The 22,035-nt window shown below is 43.2% G+C and overlaps 1 long non-coding RNA gene across 1 annotated transcript; it reads right to left on the bottom strand.

Annotated features, from left to right (window-relative positions):
* Nucleotides 1–1,862: 1,862 nt before the first annotated feature.
* Nucleotides 1,863–21,705, bottom strand: LOC108024496 (uncharacterized). Its single transcript, XR_001768156.3, has 3 exons — nt 21,643–21,705; nt 10,404–10,427; nt 1,863–2,010 (listed from the first exon to the last, which is right to left on the bottom strand). It is a non-coding gene; the product is annotated as an uncharacterized LOC108024496 (long non-coding RNA).
* Between the last annotated feature and the right edge of the window lie 330 nt (nt 21,706–22,035).

Genomic DNA, 22,035 nt, shown 5'->3' with positions numbered 1-22,035 from the left:
TTCTCTAAAAGTGATTTTAATAGTTAGCAAATATTGTTAGCTGCTCAGAACAGTCGGTCTTTTAGCTCTACGCCTTAATTTGGCTGAAATACGATTGAAAAATGGCTAAAAATAGGAGCCATGTTTTTATAATTTTCTTTAAAAATCCTCCTAACAAACCCCTACAAACATTCAAAAATTTTTAAAAAAATAAAGGATAAATTTCTTGTTGTGTAGACTGCTTGGATGCGAAAATTGTTGTGCCGTTTCATTTTATTTGCATGTCTCCCCATTTTATGTGCACAAGTTTTTAACCCTGGCGAGTCATAAAATTAAAACCAACGTGGACTCTTAGGGTGCGACTGGTGGTCCTGGTTCCGTTCCTGATTCTGTGCTCGCCAGATTGCCATTGCCTTTGAAAGCAGACCCACCTTGCCCCGGCCGCAGGGCTTCTTGGGCTTCACCTGTCCAGTTGTCCAGTTCCAACCACTGGCACGCCACCTTCCACGGCCTCGTCTGCAGCAGATTCTGAATGCAAGCCTAACGACCTGGCATTGTCGTTGATAAGGTCCAAAAATGCTTGTCTACCGATTTTTTTAAGCCAGCTCTTTGGTGACTTTGGTTGGAAATGGTTAATGTTTATGCAAAGGGGCCACAGAGGCTTTGGAGGGGGGCGACATGCTCACTTGAATTCACTCAGGCGAAAGTGCTTGGAATCCTATTTAGTCCGATGTGTAGAAATGTGGGGCCTTACAGATGTTTAAGTAAATACTCGACTAAGCTTTAAGATTATCCTCATAAATTAGTCTGCAGGTTTTACCTATTTTTGGCTTTCTTTTTTTCTATAATCCGTTAAGTGATGATAAAGGGATTCCTTAGGATATCATTCGTATTTTACTTTCCATCAAATCTGGTTTGATGTATTTTTTTTAATTTTTTAAGTTATGACATATATAATATAATAATTCGAATAATACGAATAATAAATGAAAATTACAAAAGTTCCAAAAAATTTTCAAATCATACTTTATTTGTTGATCTCCAATAAGCATTTTTCATTTCCTTATAAAACCTATTTTGGTTTGAGCAGATTACGAGAGAAATTTAAACCTGGAACAGTCCGCTCACATTGCTTAAAGAGCTGCCCTCCCTCAAGTCATATTCTAATTTGCATATTCGCAGGATGGCACAGGACGAAAGCTCCGCGCAAAGCTTTCTGATTTGAAATTTTAGAAAGCGTTCCATTCCCACCCCCTTTTTATGAGAGATGCGAGCACCCGCCTATAGATGGCGCCTTTAGTAACTTGGAATGTTAAGGGTTACTTATGATAATAAGTCCTTAAAGTGTTGACGAAGGAGAACTTATTAAAAATCAAAGACAAAAATGATTTAAAAAGCATTAAAAAATTCCTTTTGTTTTAAGTTTTAAATTTCAGTTACATTTTTCCTGGTTTGATATTAACTTAATTAAAAATCAATTTTGTAGAAAAGTTCCGGAAATGAATTAAATGAATAATTTCGGCTTTTAAAAGATATTTTTTATAATGTTCTTATTACTAATAACAAAACCACAAATTCCTAGTAACTTGTTCAATATTTATAATATAATATCCAGGCAGATCACCATTTCTTTCTTCTTATACATATGAAATTATACAAAAACCTCAGCAATAATAATTATGATATAAAATAGAACCAACCTGCAATTAACTAGTTCCGTAAGTCGATCCAGTTATCTGCTTCTGCTGCTGCTCCATGATTAACACATCTCATGATTATTGAATTAGCTCAATTATTAAAAACCGTAAATCAAAATTGGCAAAAAACTCAAAGCATTTTTTATTCAAATTACGATTATAACAATAATAAGCACAAGCATATTGTTGATCAACTAAAAGCCAAACTACATACAATTATATTATAGAGGTACAGCTAGTATTACTAAAGCGTTTCTTATCAACTAGTTCGGTTAGTGGGCCTCTAGATAAGCTCGAGCTAAATGCAATTTTCTGGCCGGGTCCTTGGGGCAATCTGCAAAGATAGAAAGAGAGAGGGAGTCGGTGAACAAGTTGAACAATTTGTTTCTGGAGACAAAAAAGCCACAGGAGACGACCCGGAATGGACATCTCCGCTTTCCTTTCTCACTGAGCCCCCAACGCAAGAGTTTACAACAAATTAAACTTGCTTGTGGGCACTAAAGCAACGGCAACAACATTGGCAACATGGCAAAGTTTTCACTTCAGCGAAAAGTTTTAATAGAAAATTTTAGTTAATAGTTTTTAACTTTGCCGCTGCGGTGGATTTGATAAGGGACCTCCACCCAGCACACAACACATGTAGAACTTTTTAGGAAACGACCGCAGCAACAAAGGAGGTGGCCCCCAAAGGTTGGGATGGTTTTGGGGGGTCGGGGTGGGATAATGGGGTGAGCCAACCCTCAGCTCCTGTTCTACTCATATCTGCTGGCCAGCGTCTGTCTAATTAATTAAATTCGCTTTTGTGAGGACATCGCCTCGTCCAGCAAATTCTGTCTAAGCAGCAAGATAAGCAAAAAGTTCGGGGTTCTTTGGGTAGGATAAAGTCGATAGGGTTTAGTGGTAGCTCGAAAAGTCTTGAGATTTCTGGATTAAATTAGAACCATCATTTAAATAATGATCAATAAATTAATTTTATTTATAATGCAATTTAAACCTATTCTCTAAATACACCTTCTTCATAAGTAACACGACCTTTAAGGGGTATCTCAAAGGCGATGCCCTTTCGCCTGCCAGCCCGCCTGCTAATTTCCTGTTTGCTGATAAATAATGCGCCACACACATATAAGGCAGGACATAGAAAGGAGTTAGACCAGCGCTGTCCATCCCCGCGTTATGTAACTTTAGAGCACCTAAAATATTAAAACGCCCCCTGAAATCCCAATCCCAAGCCCCGTTGGGAGGGCTTTCCTGAGTGACTGGAGGAGCGGCGGTACTGCAGATAAGGCGTAGCTGGAGCCCGTTGGCTTAGGATGGCCAGGATGCGCAGGACACGTTGGCAAAGAGCTTAAAATGTGGCCCTAAAATAACTTTGACTGACCTCCCACCCACTCACACACACCCGAAACACCCGCAAAAACCCTCACGTCCACTCGCTGCTAGGATTTAGTATGCCACGCCCACTCCCACGGCCCCCCATAAGCCATCCCTCCCGCATTTTAGCTGCTTGGGGCATACATCAAAACTTTGGCTTACGCTTAGGATTTATTTATTTTCATATTTACCGAGGGCCAACACGGACGCACACGCGCCGCAAATGAGAGGGGAATGGTGGTTTGGGGGGAGGGAGGAGCCGGAATTTCGGAGGGGCAGACAAGGATCTCAAGGATTTGCACCTTCTGCAGGGCATTTTATGGCAGCAAGCAACACGCTAAGAAAATATCACAAGCAATGTATGAGATTTTACTTGTCAAACGATCAACTAATAGGAAACTATAGGCGTAAAATCCAGACTAACCCATGAGAAATAGTAACATTAATAACAATATTAAATGTTTAATTAATTCAGTTGCTTCAAAAGAGACAAGTGTCTTTTTAGACAACTATAAAATTTTTGAAGGTATCCCTTTCGAAACCTTTTTTTCGTTAATACTTGTACGCATTCTTTCAGAAGCCGTTTTCTTTACTATTTGTTTGCATTCCTTTGGAAGCCTTCTTTGTTTAATATTTAACGCTGATGCCCCTTGGTAAAAATAAACTGGTAAAGTTAAATATTATTTTTCTCCGTGCATCTACATCTAATTCGGGTTTGGCCGCCACTGGCCGTAAAAAGGAAGCTGAGCCAAGGGGGCGTGGCAGGTGGCCCTTTTGTGTGTGTTTTAATGGCTACGTGACCAGCTCCCAGGCGGCGTGTCCGGCGCTGCTTGGAGCGGCTTACGTGGCGTATGCGCGTTATCAGCAGGAGGACATCTTCTCGGCAAGGACTCCCTCAGATTTAACGCATTCGAAGCTATTAAGAAATGACATTAAAAAGCGAGCACTGCCCCCGGGCAGACCCAAATCTCTCCGCCTCCCCACTCGATCCCTCAGCTCGTTGCGTATTTAAATGCGCCATTTGCATATTTATTAGAAGGACTCGGCGCGGGCTTTATTTGACTGAGGTTCGTTTTTTCGTGGGTGGAATCTCTTGGACAGTGCGTGGTTGGAAATTATTAAAATAAGACAGCGCTACATAATTATTTTGCACCCCACTCATGGCGGGCAACTTGGCATTTATGGAAGGCAAACAAAAGTTAATTTAGACGCTGCTTACATTTTACAAGCAATTTACCCGGCAAACCCCCCCTTTTTCTCCCATTCCTGGCAGCCATTGATGTCGCCTTTTGCCTCAACTCTCATCCCCAGCATTTTCGGCTGGCTTTGTGCCGCCGACTACGAGTACTTTTCATCCTTTTCACAAACAAATTTGCACTTCCACGCATTCATTAATTTGCTTATTAAGAGCCGGGAGGCAGGAGTGAGTGCCGGTATGTCCAGTGTTTCTTTTTCTACGTGGATGTACGATATAACTCCCTCTCCCAGAATACCCATTCCCATAGCGATTTAACGGACAGATCTCTTGCCCAAATTTAAGCAAAGTGGAGCCAAGCCAACTGCAAACCGAGAACTTATGCCAAGAGCCATAATAAATGCATATGACAGCCTTTCCTTTTGCTGACAAGAAGAACTTTCCCCTTGCTTCCCATTTCACCGCCGGACAAGTCGCACTACACTGTATATAATTTTATAGTCAGGACTGCTATACTTGCGGTAGCTGCAGTAGCTCATGTCCGGTTCAAAAAAGAGAAAGTTCTACAAAACCATTTCTCCAAAGAAAATAAGAACTAGGTAAAATGTTAGGGCAAAAAAAAAATTGATTTAAGGATTCTTATCTTACCATTAAAGTATGTATTTAATTTATACTTCTTAATATTTTATATTTCATTAAGGACATCTATTTAGGTAGGTATACTTTAAAAAGAAATTCTTAATTCTTATAAAAAAACCAGACAACTTTGAACTCATGAAAGTACTGATTCTGACATCAATAGGGTTTAGGAAATAATTTGTTTTATATTTATAATACTCAAACGCTTTGTTAAAGACCTAAATAATTTTAGGTATATTTGTTTTAGAGTTCGGTTTTATAGTTATAATTAGAGTTTTTCTTTAGGTATGGAAACCTAGAATGTCTCTCACTTATATGCATGTATCACTAAGTAAATGGATGCCACCGCTGGGGCAGTTAAAACTAAAGCGGCAGGGAAACTTACGCAGAGTTAGAGGGCTGATGGAGATGGGTTTCTATGGCGGGGAAAGCAGGAAGACTGGAGAAAGGAGAAAGGGACTGAGGGGAGCAGAACAAGGCCAGTCGCAGGCATGCAGCAATTACAAAGCCAAGGGTTGTGTCTGGGAAATGGAATGGGAAATGCCGACACCGTTCAGGGGGTGGACACGTAGAAACTTGCAAATATAAAATTGCACAATTTAAAACGCAGACAAAAGACGGTGTGGGCGTGGCGGGGCACGTAGGAAGCCGTGCTACGTGCAAGGAACAAGCAGCAGTGTCCTTGTGTGCCTGGGTGTAATGGTGTCCTGTGCGCCATTTACATTTCACATTTCTAGTTTTCAGTTCAGTTGAGTCATTATTTTATTGCCAAGATACGAGCGGGGACTCTGCGTTTGCGACTTCGGTCCACTGAAACCACCCAGTTACTCATTTCCCAACCCCACCGCCCACCGTCCATCTCCCATCCCCACCCCGTTCATGTGTCACTGCAGGACGAAAAGGACTAGAAGGATCGGGAGGACGAAGGACGAAGGACTGAGAAGGCAGGAGCAACGTCTAGTACCAACAACACTTTTGCTTTTGCACCGCTGCAAGGGTTGGGGCAATTGGGACTTGCAACCACGGACGTTGCCTCGTCTCATCTCTCCTGTGGGTGGCTCCTTTCGTTTTCGTCCTTTTTGGACATTGCTACTTGCGCACGAATGTGTGTGAGCGTGTGTTATTAGATTGTTTCAGCTGAAATGTTATTAGAAAATTTTGAATTCAAATTCAAATGACTTCATACTTCCTGCCCGTTTCCAATGGCATTTCGTCCTTTCTGCAAAGGACGTGCACTTCCTTTGTGCACTTTTGCATTGGTGTGTGCGTGTGCGTGTGTGTGTGTCTGTGGCTCGGTCTCTTGCATAATAACATGGATGCTGTGGACGCCTTCTCGTCCATTAAACGTAAAATGTTTGGAGTGCAATTTGCGTTCGTAGGGCCACGTTGGCGAATGAGCTTAGGGGAGGGGCCACAGAACAGGGGGATCATCCATAAGGGATGATTTCGCAATTGCAGGGAACTTTGCTTCTTAAAGACCGAAGGAAAAAGGCAGGAGTTGCCAAGTTGTAAGAAAAGCTCAAGGAGAATGCACACAGATAGAAGCATGACTCCAAAATCTTTTTTTATTTTCAATTTTACAGATTAAAGTTCTGTTATCTAAGAAGTAGCATTTCAAATTTCTGATAATATTTAAAAAGGTTTTTAAATTTTAATTTCAATTACCTATTTAACGAAAAAGCTATTCATCCTTCATACAACAACAAAACCATTGCCATTGTATGCATTTATAAGTAGAATTTCTGAAATCGCAGATAAAATGATTACTGCGATATAATTACAAGAATAAAGCGATTTTCTGTGGCATTATGTCGGCAAAAAGAAAACCCTTTACATGCCCCATGGAATCTCGTTTTCAATCTTGAAGCAATCAATTATTTAATTTGCCCAGTTCACATACTTATATGTGAGTCTGCATATAGGTATGCGAATTTCCGCCCCACTCTGACCTCGATGCATTATGCCGGTTGGCAAAGGGAAAACCTTAAGTTGGGAAGGGAAAAGGTGGGGGATGCGGGGGGAAATTTCAAATATTCCTTGCTACGTTTGCGGCAAAGAAAAGTTTCAATAAAATCCAAGCACACACACAGGCGGGCTTAGTCGGATGGCCAACCCCTGGGTTCTGGGTACTGGACGCTGGGTTCTGGGTTCTGGCCATGGCCAATACACAACACCCACAGTAACCGCAGTCGTAACATGGCTGGGAGTAAGGGCTAAGAGGGGGTTAAGTTGCAGAGAAGTGGGCGGGTTGGTGGGAATGGTCAACCAGCAGCGCTTGCAAACTATCTGAACTGAGTTTGGGTTCGGTTCTGTTGAGGAACTGCGGTAAAGTTGCTAACGTAATCATACAAACCTTGCTCTGGTTAGATGACCATTGTGGCACATGGCCTCTTTCTCCATCTCCTTCTCCATCTCTTTCACTTTGTCCTGCCCCGTCTCTTTCTGGCCAGTGGACAAAAGACGACTTTGTCCAGTCGCCGGCATAAGATGGAGAACATGGCAGTGGTCAGTGCAGCAGGAGGGTGCTTTTATATTCAAATAAAATGAAATTACATTGTTTTCAGCTGGCAAACAATTTGAATAGAATTTTAACTTTTTACTATTATTTTATTTCAATGCACTCACAAAGGCAGAGGCAGCAGGCCAGTAAGGACATTCAAGGACCACAAGATGTGGCCTGCCCTGGCCTGGCAGCTGCCTCTCTATGTGTGTTCCCGGGATCAGACTTCTGGCAAATGGCTGCTAAGGCTGGGATATTTCTTAATTAGAAAGATTTTGCCAAAGGGTTGTTCGGCAGCTCTACACCTCTCGTTCCCCACATCTTTTTCTTTAAACGTCATTAATTTTACTTGAAAATTTACGTTGCCCCTGGGCAGTCTGGCTGCCCATCGCCCCCGCCCCAAAAACCTTCCATAACTTCTAATCCGACGACCCTTTTTGACGTTTTTAAGGGCTTGGGCTTGGGCTTTGGGTTCCAGCTGGAAACGTGACATCTCTCTGTCCTTTTGGAGTAATTTATCGTTTTGGGAATTTTTAGTTTTATGAAATTGTTCCGGTCAATTAATTGTAGAAATTACGGGCGGCCATTTTAAAGCTTTAAATTGCGAGTTAGAAACAGCCAGTAACACAGCCATGGGCCCAGCCTCCTTTGTAATCCATGCCAATCCATCTGCCAGGAAAATGGGCGGTCTGCAGGCTGGCCAACGGTCCCGAATGCATTTTCCCCAAACGAAGTTTCCAGGCTTTGAAATTGCAAAATGCAGAAATTTTTGCCATCCTATTTTCAGATGGCGTTGGCTAAAAAATTTGCATTTTTGCCCGAGCGGCCTGGCCCAAATGAATGCACATGCACGCACATAGATGCACTCGGAAAAAATCCACACACACACAAGGCAAGGGGGTGCCGGGGAGCACATGTGAATATGCACGCCCAGCTCTTTGCCTTTGTTGCATTTTTGCCTAGATTGCAATTTTTTGCAGCCCAATTGAAACTGCAAAAAGCCCGAAACCCCGATCCCGAAACCAGACGCAGCACTACAAATATTGTACATCAAACGTGCGAGTCCTGCATCCATGGTTGTGTTTTAGGGTGGACCAGCAGCTATTTCATGAACTTGAGAGGAAAATTGAAAAAAATATACAAACGAAAATAATATGACCCATGAAATAAATAGCCATGAGTTTTCAAACTTCGTAGCTAAGGCAACTTTTTTTTAAAAAAAAATTTTTTTTAAATAGTTCGGATAATCCTTTTTTTTTAGAAAAATCCCTATTTTTAGGATTCCGTCGAATATTTTTTGATCTTGATATCAAAACAATTCAGAAATCTTATACTTCTGTTCCTTTTTTACGTCTTTGAATTTAAGATCTCCTAATACGTAAATTTCAAAACATAACTAAGGTCCACCCCATTTGGCCTGTATGGGTTTTTGTGTTAGTCCTGAGTCCTGGGCTCCATCAGCAGGACGAGCCAATGCATTTGTCGAGCCCGAGTCCGAGCAGACAGATCCGGAGTCATAGAGCCCGGAGTCGGAGCCACAGCCGGAGCCTAAAATGCAGTTTTTGGCATGCAACGGCAACGGGTGCCGGCAGAAGGGGGCCAAATGCGAACGGGAACTGCAGAAGGAGTTGTTGAAAAAATTTTGAAATTGCATTTCAGATGAATAGACGGGTGACAAGGTGGGCAGCGAGGGGGGAAGGTGCACTGAGGGGCTGCTGCTGTGCCATTCTGGTAGGTTCGCTTTGGTAGGCGCCCGAAAAAGGACGATTGAACAACGGATGCTGTGACGATAGATGGGTCCAACTGCCCCTGGTTCTGCGCGTGTGTGAGTGACACGCATGGCTGCCGGAGCATGGCGGGGAAGTCCCTCCTCGAACTGAATCCCCAGCTTTTTGTCCAGGCGGCCATTTTGATGCAAATGCATCTCAGAGTCGTGTTTGTTGCCTTTGCATCTGGTAGCCAGGGGAGTAGGAGCATATACCATCCCAGAAAAAAACAAGGAATACATTGGATGGAGGTGGAACCTTCCGAGACAAAATGGCATGCAGATGACTCTGCTCAGATTTCTCCTAGAAGAATTGTTAGTGGTTTGCCGGATGGCATCAAATTGAGCAATGGTCTTAAGTCGAGGCACTGCATCCTGCCCCCAAAAATATGCTAGTATTTCTGCAGTGTCGTTGGAAAATTGGGAAAAACAAAATCTGAGCTGCATGGAAACCATTGTCAGAGAATGTTTGTTTGGGCCAAAATAAATCCCAACGATGCTCCTTTGATTTTGGGTTTTGTCGGCATTTCCTTCCCAAATTGTGGTCTCAAAAAACCTTAGGTTGTACTTTTAAAATTTTAATTTAAATGTTTCAAAGGGCCAACTTTAAGCACTTAAATAAATCCATTTTCGTAGTAGGGACTTAATTTATTCTTAACGAGAAAACCGCTGCAATTGCTGCATTTTTGAATTGTTTTTCTTTTTTTTGTTTGTTTTGTTCTCCGGTCTGGTTTATTTTGATTGCGATTTTCAATTGTTTTATCATTGCGGAGTTTCCCCATTTCCGCGGTTCGCTCTGTGTTTTCCCTTTCTGTTTTCACTTCCTTTTCGCTGGCTATTTGTTTTGAGTGAAAAGTGGCCAGGGAATAGTGGGTCCCGCATCCGCGTCCGCACATCCATCCATTTCTATTAGTTATTTGTTTTCCGAACGTTTTTGTAATTATTTGCCCGCCTGCCGCATGCTAAATTGCCTGAGTAAATATTTGACAATTTTGCATTTGGCCAAAGCGAATCGCCAGACCAAATGCACTGCCTAATGACACTGAATATCCGATGGAAAGGGGCGATTCCAGCATGTTTACCTTGGCGTTAGTTCGATTAACCACACCCAGGAGCATTTCAGTTTTTGGAGAAGCATTTAAGGCAGGTCAATCAATGACAATCGATATTGATCGGGCGCATTCCACATCCCTTTTCAGCATCCCAGGCACTCCGAACTATTTCAATTTGCATTCCAATTAAAACCCCAAAACTTACCCAGCGACGAAGGCTCCGTAATATCTGCAAACAGAGAGGAGAAATATTCCATTAAAATAATTGAATAAGTTGCAGCTGCCACATGGGGAGAGTGATAAAATATGGCTTAAGTAAATCCCCATAGAGTGGGGCAGAAGGAAAAGTTTTGCCATAGCTAAAATCCTATTCATAACTTTTGTTTTGTTGCAGTTTTGATTGAGTGAGCATAATGGAAAATTTGCCATGCGAGTTCCTGCCATTTTTGCCGCCCCTCCTTCTCCTCATATTTTCACATATTTCCACCCACCCAGCTGTCTCTGCGGAGAGTGCATTCAGTCAGATTAGGTAGCCTCTGCCCCCCTCCCTCCAGCGCAAAGGGATACTTCATGGGTCTGCCCCCCATCGAGCAATTGCCTCCACCTGAATCGGAATCAGAATCCATGGGGTTGCCCAAAAAGCATGCGGCGATTTTTTTCAAATTTCTTTTCTTCTGCCCGCCGTCGACTACATCAAAATGCATTTTGGTCAAAAACGGTTCCGCGACGAGACTTCCCTTCCTTCCTTTTTGCCAAAACCAATCCCAAAACAAAGCATCGAGCAGCACTCGGCAAAAATTGCAAATTTACAATGGACCCGGGCAAGGGAAATGGCCCCGTGGATCGGGAGTCCATGGATTCGTACATTTCATCTGCTGCCCCATCCTGGCGCTCCCCTTCCGCATAATTTGTATGCGCGAGCCGCATAACTGTCTCCCCTTCCGAAGGCATTTCCCCCTTGGAACCTAACACGGAGAAAAAGTTCTGGCAGAAAGGGTTATAAAGGGTGCCTCAGAACTCTTCCCTTGATTGGGTGCAAAGGCTCCGATTTCTCAATGCCATGTTAACATTTATTCTTGAGTTTATTTGCTAGCTTAATTGTCGATCAATAAACTTACAAAGAACTGAGAAAACTAATTTGTTTTCCTGCTCAATTTAACTTCCTGTTAGCTTTGCCTTATATGTTAGATAAAAAACTAGAAGGCTAACATGACATTGAGAAATTGGCAACAGATTTAACTTTTATAGTATAAATATGTTGTTTCAGATCCCTGATTTTTTTTTTTTTGAACTGCGTTATAGACCTTCAAAATTGATTTAAAAGTTTTAATAAATTACGATGAAGAAACCATCAACCACTTTGCACCTTAAAGATAACCTCAAGATAGTAGTAACCTTGAGGTATATTTCTCCACTTAAATATTGCATTTTTCTCCAGTGAGCTGCCTCAAAAATATTCTCCTCCTTCGTGCATGTAACACTTTGGGAATCAGTGCAGTGGCCAGGCGGCAGTGGCAACATTGCTGGCCAAAGTCCCAGCCAAATTACAATGAAGAAAAATTGCATTGCCTGGCGGCGGAGATAGACGGAAAAAGTGGCAAGAGAGTGGTAAGGGAGAGGGTCAAGTCTCAAATCCCTCAAGGCAGACGTCTGAGTGGGCACTTTTTGCATATTACGCACTAGACATCGTCACGTTAGCTGCCCCAGCGAAATGTTCATCAAATCAACGTTGCAGCAGCTGCGTCTCGCACTGCCCACCCCCCTTGCACCTGCCACTGCCACTGCCACTTCCCCCCAAACCCCCTTTGAACTCACTTTTGTTGCAACGTTTTATGCATTTTTTCAGCGTCTGCATTGGCAACGTCTGTTGTTTCAGCTCCAAGACAAATGCCACAGTATTAAGGCCTGTGCCACGCCCCCCCGGCCGCTCACTTCCCCGCCAGACGCTGGAAAAAATGGCCAAGCTTAACAATCCGCGTTTCTGGATTTTCCATTTTTCCACATTTACCCCAAACTGCCAGCGTCGCGTACGTGCCGAAGTCGCCTTGTCCCAATGTCCTGAACTAGCCCACAGCCGGCAAGTGCAGCTTTCCTTTGCATACAGTCCGAGCCCAGCCAGAAATCCTCAGCCCCAACACCCCGGTCCACGGTCCCCGATCCCCCAGTGCAATAAATACAAAATGCAGAAATGCCTGGTCGGGCACATCTTCAAGGCGCCCACTCGCCCATTTACCCCCACGCATTTTTTGCACTATATGAATTGCATTGCCAACCCTTGCAGCGAGTGCCGAATGGCACACTGAACCGAAATAATATAGGTTTTGAAAGTATCTTCCACTTCTAAGTTGAAACCATCATATCAAATATCTTTATAAACTAGAGACAAGTTTTTTGGCCAAGTTGTCTCTAAATATTTCTGTTTGTTATAGGATCGATTAGGAAATATGTTAACTTAGAATAATGTTTTTTAAGATTTGATATGATGATGATATCATTGGTCAAAATATAATTTGTTAATGGATGGTATGTATCATTTATAAAACCCAGATGTTTTAAAAGCAAAAATATTATTACTGATGCTTTCAATTTAAATTATATGAAGCGTTCTTGTAGAAGTAGCATATAATTACATTATTATTTTAATCATGATAATTAAGGCTGTCTTTATGAAAAGCACATTAATTTAAAAAAATCGAATGTATTCAAGATTAAGATTTTCAATCGGACTGATTTTCTATATTTGTATAGATCTTAAAACCGACCCATTTGCGTAAGAAAACTGCAGTTCCCTTAACATTTGCTCTCTGTGCACCAGATGGCTCCCCCAATCCCCTCCATCTGGGGCGGCTGAGGCGTCTCGACGACGAGTCCGTTGATTTGGCATCGCTGCAGCACCGTGGCCATATCCCGTGTCCAATCCAATTCCACTGGCCGGGCCTAACAATGTGCATCCGCCTGGGAGGGGAACCGGGTCCTTGGACTCGTCCTGCCACCACTGATTCGTCGTTGTCCTCCTCATTCGGTTTGCTTTGTTTGGGTTTGAGTTTGGGTTTGGGTTTTGGGAGTGGGTCGCAGCGCGCTGCTTGTTTTGTGCCATTTTTACTGCAGCCTTTGGCTTGCATTTTTTCTTGCTGCCTTCACTTGAACTGAACTGAAGTAGAGATACCCGTTCCCGGTTCCATTCCCATGCCCAGCCACCCATTGTCCCTTCATCCGGCAGTGCTGCAGTTTTTGATTTCACTTTTTGGCCACCCAACCCCGCCCCTTCATATCTTCCTTGGGCCTGAGCTGCACCGAGCTTCGATTCGGCAGCAGGGGGCGTGGTGCTCGACCCGCCCCTTTGGCGTCATGCAACACTTTCGTGGACGTTGCATACTTTTTGCGCTACGATGCCGTTCTGCAGCAGTAGGCAAATAGCAACATTTTTTGCTTCGCGTCTTTCTATTTTTCAGCTGCAGAGTTTTTCGCATTATTGTGTACCGGGGGGAACATACACTGAGTGACAAAAGGTTGTGGATCCTTGCATCCTTAAGAATAAAGGACAAATTTTGATAATTGCCCTAATTTTATAGGAAAATACAGAGGTCCTTTGGGAGGAACAAATGGTTTGTTTATTTAAAAGAATCGAATATTTGATCGATCTATGTAAATATTTATAAAAATTGGAGTTCAATTAAAATATTTAACTGGTTTATTTGACCTTCATTACGATAACCATAATCTTAATTTTTTATACTTAATATGATAATATGATGAATATTTTATTTATTTTGTGGTAAAAAGCAAAAAGTATGTGAATATCTAGAAGAAGATTTCTAAATAATAATTATTTTTTTGTGTGAATCTTGTGGAAAAGAAATATATATTTTTTTTAATATGAAAGTATGTATTGTAATGCCCCCTGTTCTTTGAAAGGCATACCATAATTACCATATTTCCTTAGTATGCATTTCCTTAATGCTGCGTCAATAGAATTTAGTGGTAAAAGTAATAGGGGAACCGGAACCTGTTTGCTGCTGCGAGGACTCTCCCTCTGGAGGCTAGAGTGCCTAGTGCACTTGCAGGCTTAGTCCAGTCGAACAGGTCCTGATTTTGGCCCCAGTGCGGGGAGCTCAGGGGCAGCAAAAGCAAAACACATTGCTGATTGCATTTGCTTTGTCTGCCCCATGCCGCTGCAACCCCCTTCCCTGCAGATTTCCACCCTGCGGCTCTGTGTCTCCCTGTGTGCGGAAAACTTTGGTGCCCAACTGCAGTGCCAAAAAGCAAACTTGTTGTTTACGTTTTGTCCCATGCCCGAACTCCACATCCTCCACATACCCAATCCCATACCCATCCCCTTGATTTTGCCTCCTGCTAGGCTCATGTGCAGTCTTATGATGCTGACAGTTGTCGCCATTGCTGCTGGTCCGCAGGATCCTGCCCAGCTCTCCTGCATCCACGTTGCCATTTTGAAATGCAGTCCAGGCGGGGGTAGGCGATCCCAGGAAGGGAGGCGGTGGGGGTGGAGCTGGGGGAGTGGCAGCGGGTGGCAGGCCCAGGACATTTCATTTCTGAAGAATTGCTTTGTCGGCCCAGCAACGTCGTCGTCGTCGTCGTCCTCGTCCTCGACGGTCTCATCCAAAACAACAGCAAAAGCTATGCGAAAAAGAAGGATGAGCAGCTGGAGTGGGTGGAACCAGGACCCGGGATCCAGTATCCAGTATCCAGCATTCAGCATCCAGTGCATTTGCCTCTGGCCAGGGGCGTATGCGAATGCGGATCCATGGTAAAAAGGAGTGCCGCACGTTGCACAAATGAAATTTTGCATTTTCAATTTTTTGAAATAGGCTTTTCCTATGCCCCAGACAGAGAGAGCAGGATATACCAATCCATCCGCAGCCCATTCCATTCCGAAAACTTTTCTGTTCACAGGACTGCGGCAAGGAAAAAAGCTGCCCATGATTCCACAAAAACCTTCGACTTGTCTCGTTTCGCTTTTGTTGGGCACGGAATTTTATTTCTCGGCATTTGATTTTGTCGCTTTTCGCTGGCCTGCACATCCTGCCTCCCTTACCCTTGCCCTGACAACTGCATTTTTTTCCTTGCCACTCCACAACTGCACTCGTCCAATGCACTTCTCTGTGTGCCGCTTTCTTTTCTTTATTTTCCAGAAGGGGGTTGCAAGTGGCGGGTTGGGGGTTGGGGGCTGGGGCCACCCCTGCGCACTTGTTATTCAAAATGGTGGCCACCATGCATTTTGAGTTTTTTCTTTGCATTGCTTATGTTTCAGTTTTGTTGCCATGGCTGCTGCCATCGCTGTTTGCTCTTTGGGTTTTGCTCTGTTTTTGTCCTGTTTTGCTTTCAACTGCCGGTGCAACGAGGGGAAGAATGCAGTTGTACATGGGCTGGGCGGGGGCGGTTGGGTGGTGCATCTGCATCTGCAGTTAGCCGTGCGAATTCTTTGCCTGCTCTTATTTTCTCCAACGGGGGTGGGGGGGGCTGCACGCTCTAGGGAAGCCGCCTGCAATCGATAAATTGAAGAAGACTGCTCCCAGCTGAGCGCACCACCTCCAACCAAAGCCCACCCCCTCATCCATCAGAGGCAAGCCACCCAAACCCCCAAACTGCCACCCCTGTGGGGCATGGCATTCGCCTTTATTAGTTTCTGGCTGGAGGACAAAAACTGCATCCGCCGCGGAGCTTTGTGAAAAAATGTGAACCTGCATATGATCCCGATCCCGCTCGCAGTTCGTTAGCAGCACATCCTGTTGCCAGGATTTGTGCCTGCTCAAAGGACCCATCTGCATTTCGCATGCGATTCGGTCATTTTGATTTCTGATTTCCTTGGGCTAACCATTTTGTTGAAATTCTTTTAGACCACTTGGAAGATAACAATTTTATTTAAAGAATTTGGCTTTTAAGAAATATGTGTGATGGTATAGCTACAGTTTATTTATAATCCATGAACGCTTCTTAAGCATATTAAATTGTATCGCATGGCCAATATTTCAGATTTGATTCAATAAATTTATTGCTTAAATTTGGCCTAATCAAAAGTAATCAAAAGTTTGAAAATAAATGAAGTATTTGAAAAATATATACAATTTATTTTGGAAAAGGGTATTTAAATTCCTTTCAATTCGTTTAAACTTATTTCAATATAAAATGCTTAAATATTTTATTGATTATTAAAAAAATATTATAATAATTCCTATGCTTTTTTAACCTGTAGGCACTGGAAATAAGTTCTTAACAACTGAAGTAATATTTAGGCTCAATCTTTAGCTAAATATGCTCCAGAATATGGATAAATAAATATATATTTACATACATTTTTATGTACATCATGTACAAATTCAGTTTGAAAAGGGATTTTAGAGCACGAATTAGGATTAGTTTTGAATTACAGATGCATCGCATTGAAGAGTGAATCTGATAATGTTGTGATGCATCTGTGGCCACCGCCTGGCCGGCACAATGGCAATCAATCAGCCGTCGGACAGCGCTTAGATAAATTACAAAACTGGACAGTCTGCAGCGGGACTCCGGCAATTACACACGGCCGGCATTATGAGTGTGCTTTGGGTGGGTGATTGGTCCGGAAAATGCATCAATTAAAATTAAAGCTGCCGCATCAGCAACGTGCCATTGGAAAAGTGCAGCATGCGGCGTGCAACCCAAACTTTGATTAGATACGAGTGCATTGCTCCGAGTACATAGAGACTAGATGGATGGGTTGAGTGGGTGGTAGGGGGCTTCTATGTATGTGCAGGACCCGCATGCAGGCGCGCACATGGAATGGCGACGGGCTTACGTGGCGTATGAAAATGCATTTTGGCAAAAACATGATTTCTGGCCCGGCTGTGAGGGAGGACTACTATGCCATACTATGCGCCACTGTAAAACCAAAGGGCAAACATTGCAGCCTCTCCCATCGCCCATTGCCTGGTCGACAATGCAAATAGGAAAGCCGGAAAAACGCAATGCACACATACACCCTTGCACACAGCTCCAAAAATAACATTGCACTGGGTGGAGGCCTATAAATTGGCAGCAAAAAAGGATTTTTGGGTGCGTGGGTGTTGTGCTTAGGTGACTCCTCGCCCTCGAACCTCCATCTCTCTGCCTTTGCAAAAATCCCGAGGACAATGGACGCAGACGCAGCGCAGATGACATGCATAAATTGCATATCAAAGGTGCATCAGGAGCAGCAGAATCAGGAGCAGGATCAGGCACACAGGAGGCGGGTGCATACATAGACCCCGCCGCCTGCAATCCATAGATTTATGCAGCCTAACCGGCCTCACACACATATAGTTATGATGCATAACCCAGAGCTACTGCCAGTGCAGCTGCAGCCGATGTTGGCTGGCCCCTGGCCATGGTCGAAATGGTTTTCGTTTGTTTGCCCATTTCGTCCCCGAAAAGTTTTTGATGAAAAATGATGCACTTGCCCACCCATTCGACCCATTCACCATTCTCCTACTCCATGCCGGGCTGCTTTGTTTTGTTTTGTTTTTGGAAAATTTTCAATTTGCCGGCGCCCAGCGGAGCCCAAATTGGAAAAATGCCACGGCCAGGACTAGAGCAGCGTTATAGAGGATACCGAGCCCCAGCAACAGCAACAGCAACGGCAACGGCAAAAACAGATTCGACAAAAACAACAGCGCTGCAGCCGAATATTATTAATGAAAATCAATACATAAATTCTCGCCATATTTAGATTGTTTCGGTTGTGTTTATTTTGTATTATAGTTACGTTTATTATGGAGCCGCGGTTGAGTTGCCAAGGCAAAAACAATGCCGGTCATTTTGGCCCGGCTGTGTGTTTGGGTTTTGTGCGAACGGGCTCGCTTTTAATCTGGCCATCTGAATAGTCTTTAATTTATTTGAAATTAAATTGCACGCTCTTGTGCCACGCATTCAGCTAGGTCTATAGATCATAGTGGGATGAAAAAGCTTGGTCGGTTCTTTATTAAACTTATTCAAATTGAACTACAGTGTAACAAAGGTCTTGAAGTACATTTAAATAGGAATAAGGGAACACTTGGGTGGCTTCAGGTTATAACACTCCATTTATTTTTAATATATTTTGTAAATACTTCGTTAATTTTTTTAATAAATCTATAATTTATCTACATTCCTCTATGTAAAAACTTCTTAATTTATCTGTCCATGAAATATTAACCAAAACCTAAAAAAAAACTTTGAATCTACATTCTTTAAGAAATAAACTACTACCTCTTTCGGTAATTGTATTTTAAAGCTATATCATAAGGATGTTTCAGGATCATAATGCATAGCCAGGTTATTTTTCCACAAATTCCCGTGAAATCTCAGATGGTTTGGATTTCCCCATACCCTTTTTCTTGATCTCATCGTGTTAAACTCCCAACTCCATCAGGTATACGCACCATTAACTTCTAAGGATGCCCAACATAAAACCAAGACCAAACACACGCATCCTGGCAAGTGAAGAAGAAGGGGAGAAAAGCCGTTTAAATTATATCCCTGCGTTTGTGTGCTTGTACACATATGCTAATACAACCACACGCACACTCACTAAAACACACAACCGAGTGAAAAAGGAGAGCTTTTCCATGTGTGTGGCTAATGTCGAGGACTCGAGTACGATTCCGATTGCAGCCTCGGGTATATAGAAAAAAGAGGATGCAACGAAGAAAAAAGAAGATTTCTTAGAAGGAAGGACTTAACAAAATATACTGCCTTAAGGATGGGGAAGAAGCAGAAGAGTATCTTTGCTCTTAAAGCAGCGATCTATAGAAAATCCATTTTCCAGATCGATATGAAGGCGCGTAGGCCACCCACTATCTCTAAAAAGGCAGCTGCCACCCACTTGGTCCTTCGTCCTGTTGCTACCGCTCTCTCTCGTTCGCTCTTGCTCTGCCTCTCCCTCTCCCTCCCTCTCTCTCTCTTGCTCTTTCTCTCGCTGCGCAACGATGGCAGTTCGGCTCGCTCACCAACACCAATGCGCAGCGTTTTTCTAATGTCTGTTTCTCTTTCTCGCGCATTAGTTTTAGTGTTTTGCCTCTCGCTTTTTTGCTCCTTTTGCCACGGCTCACCCATACACCGGCAGATGGCCGGGCTGCGCATGTAAAGGGCTCTCAGCCCCCCTCCTCCGCCACCCCCCTGGCCGTGTACATAAAACATGGGCGTGTTTGTGCGGCCGACGTCGCCGCCGACTGCGCTGCCGGCGCTCCAAAATTTTGTGTACTTTTTTAGGATACCAAATAGGGATACGCACGCACACAGATGCCGGACCCTTATATACCAGTGCAAAAAGGGAGTAAAAATGCATTCCGCCTGCACCAACTAAAAATGCGCAAGGCAAAAAAAAGGGGGGGCGGTGTGTGGCCGTGTAAAACTGCATGCTGCCATTTTAGGCAGCCATCGTGGAGCTGCAGCTCCAAAAACTCCTCCGCTCTAATGTACCTCTGCCTGCGTCGGCGTCGCTGCTATTTTTCCAGTTTGCCACACCCAGAAAAAGTGCATTTTTCTACGACAGTTTTTGGGCATTTTCGCACTGTTTTTATTTGGCTTTTATTTTTCGTCCCTGTTTCTGTTTTTGATTTCCCTTCGCTTCGGCTGGCCCATGTACAACAAAAACATTCCACTTGCCACTCTTTTTTCTCTATGTATATACACATGCATGCATACATGCAGGCGAACGTATCTGTGTGTGCGTGTGTGTGTGTGTGTGGAACTGCATTCGGTTGGTGCTAAAAGTTGCACTCTATATGCACATTTTGTGTGCGTGGCCAAAGCCAATCGGGTGCCCGCTGCAGTTTTATGCTGCTTACTTTTTCTCAACAGCCCCCTCAGCCACCCCCAGCCACCTTGGATTTCCCAACCCAAGAGGACGCCAACTCAAGCCCCTTTTGGGGTCCTCGAGCTCAGGAAATAGACTCCCCCGCCCACTTAGACTTTGGCCTTTCCTGCTGCTTTCCAACGCTTACCGAGCTGAAATATTTGAAAGCCATAATTTTCAATCAGCAAACGATGATGTGAAAACATTTTTGAGTAATTGAATGCGTCGTTAAGACATTTCATCCGATAAACCCTCAATAGACGATTTATTCTGACTGCATCAGACAATTATGGCAATTAGGAAGTCTAAGCTTTCAGCTAGTTTCGAGGAGAATGCTTTTCCATTTAGGTTAAGGATAGTAGTAGATGATTCTTGTCGATATACAAAGTTAATATTAGTAGCAGATCATCTTATAAAAGATGCGTGTAATTATCACAGTCTTAACTTAAGTTTGCAATAAGATTTTTGCTCCAAGCATTTGCATAGATCAGATTAAAAAGAATCTTATTTTCAGCAAAAAGACTTCAGTTTTTCAATCTGAAATAGCAAATTTAAAGTTCGTCGAACTAGAGTCTAGAGTATGAAACTATAATGTCTTCTGATCCAAAAGAAACAAACTTAGCTAATTATCAAGAACAAGAAACTCTTGAAAATTCCAATTATTTCAAAAACCGTAAAATTGTTTAAGAGATGAGTTCAATGGGGTTTCCTCATCAAATACACATCAAACGAATTCCTAATCCTTTCGGATCAATGTACTTGTTTCCCCAATCTCCTTTCATTTTACGGAATCCTTCTTTATCCGCTGACTAGAACGCCAACACAATCGAGGGCAAGTGGAGTCAACCGCATTGGAAACAAATCGGATCGACATCAATTAATAACGAATTAAAACTCCTGCCGGTAATCGACCTCTGGATTCTAATCAAACAAATATAAAGCGACCGGCGCAAAGTCAGACCCACAATGAGGTCTAAAAAAAGAATATTACCCAAAAAAAAGGGCAAAGTCATCGCTGCGCCCACAGAGTACTCGCTCAGCTTATTCACATTTATAATATATTTTTTTCTATATCCTTTCGACCATAGTAAAACACACACACACACACTCACGTATAAACACAAATGTCCTGGCGGGCTTTGCTGATTTTTTCGCGCGACTTTTGTGCGGGGGTCGGGATTTGTATTTTTTTGCATGCTGCCATTTGTTTGTTTGGGTTGTTAGAAAATATATTTTTTGCGAAATTTACGACAGTGGGGCGAGTGGAGGAGAGCGGTGAAAGGAGAAAAGAGAGAAATCGGGTGCCGAAAAGGAGAAGCGGCAAAAAATATGCGATATGTGGACGCGCCAGGAAGGAAAAGGAAAGCGGCAACAATTTTTTCTATGCTGCTGCGTTTCGTGTTTTGTTTTGGTCTGTTCTGGTCTGGTCTGGTCTAGCTTGGGGTTTTTTTAGGCGAAGGCGAAGGACGTTTGAGTAACCTTGTAACCCTTTTCTCGCTCTCTCCACTCACCATTCTCCTTTCTCCTGCGGTCTGTCGAAAGTGTGTCCTTTAAGCGACTTCCGCTCGCAGGCCCCCATTAAATTGGATAGTTTTTGATTTTTCTCGCTGCATCAGCAATCCCCAAACTAACTCACCAGGATCACAACTGCCGTCTGAGGAAATCCTGCGCTCGGTTCTGCCTCGATCACATCGCGTTCGCTGCTAAATTCCAACTGATCTGCGCGAAGGTTGGCCTAAAAGCTTGGACCCACAAAACGATCCTCTTTCCAGAACCAGTTTCAATCTGCGGATTTGGGTGAAAATATTCATTTTTCAGACCAGAGTTTTTCTTTTGTTCGACCAACAATTGATGACGGAAGATCTTCGCGTTGTCTTAAAACTGGTTTACTTATGATGACCATCAGGCAGCGCCTCACCTTTTTCACCCCGTTCACCCTTTCAGCCTTTTCCCAAAACAATTTCGGTTAATAACCTTGACAAGGGTGCCTGCCCAGGGGGAGGGGGATGCTTTTTGCCTGGGAACTAAA

Source organism: Drosophila biarmipes, chromosome 3R, assembly GCF_025231255.1.
Source record: "Drosophila biarmipes strain raj3 chromosome 3R, RU_DBia_V1.1, whole genome shotgun sequence".
Classification (NCBI taxonomy): domain Eukaryota; kingdom Metazoa; phylum Arthropoda; class Insecta; order Diptera; family Drosophilidae; genus Drosophila; species Drosophila biarmipes.
The sequence above is the reverse complement of the archived record's forward strand: the minus strand, read 5'-3'. Positions and strand labels throughout refer to the sequence as shown.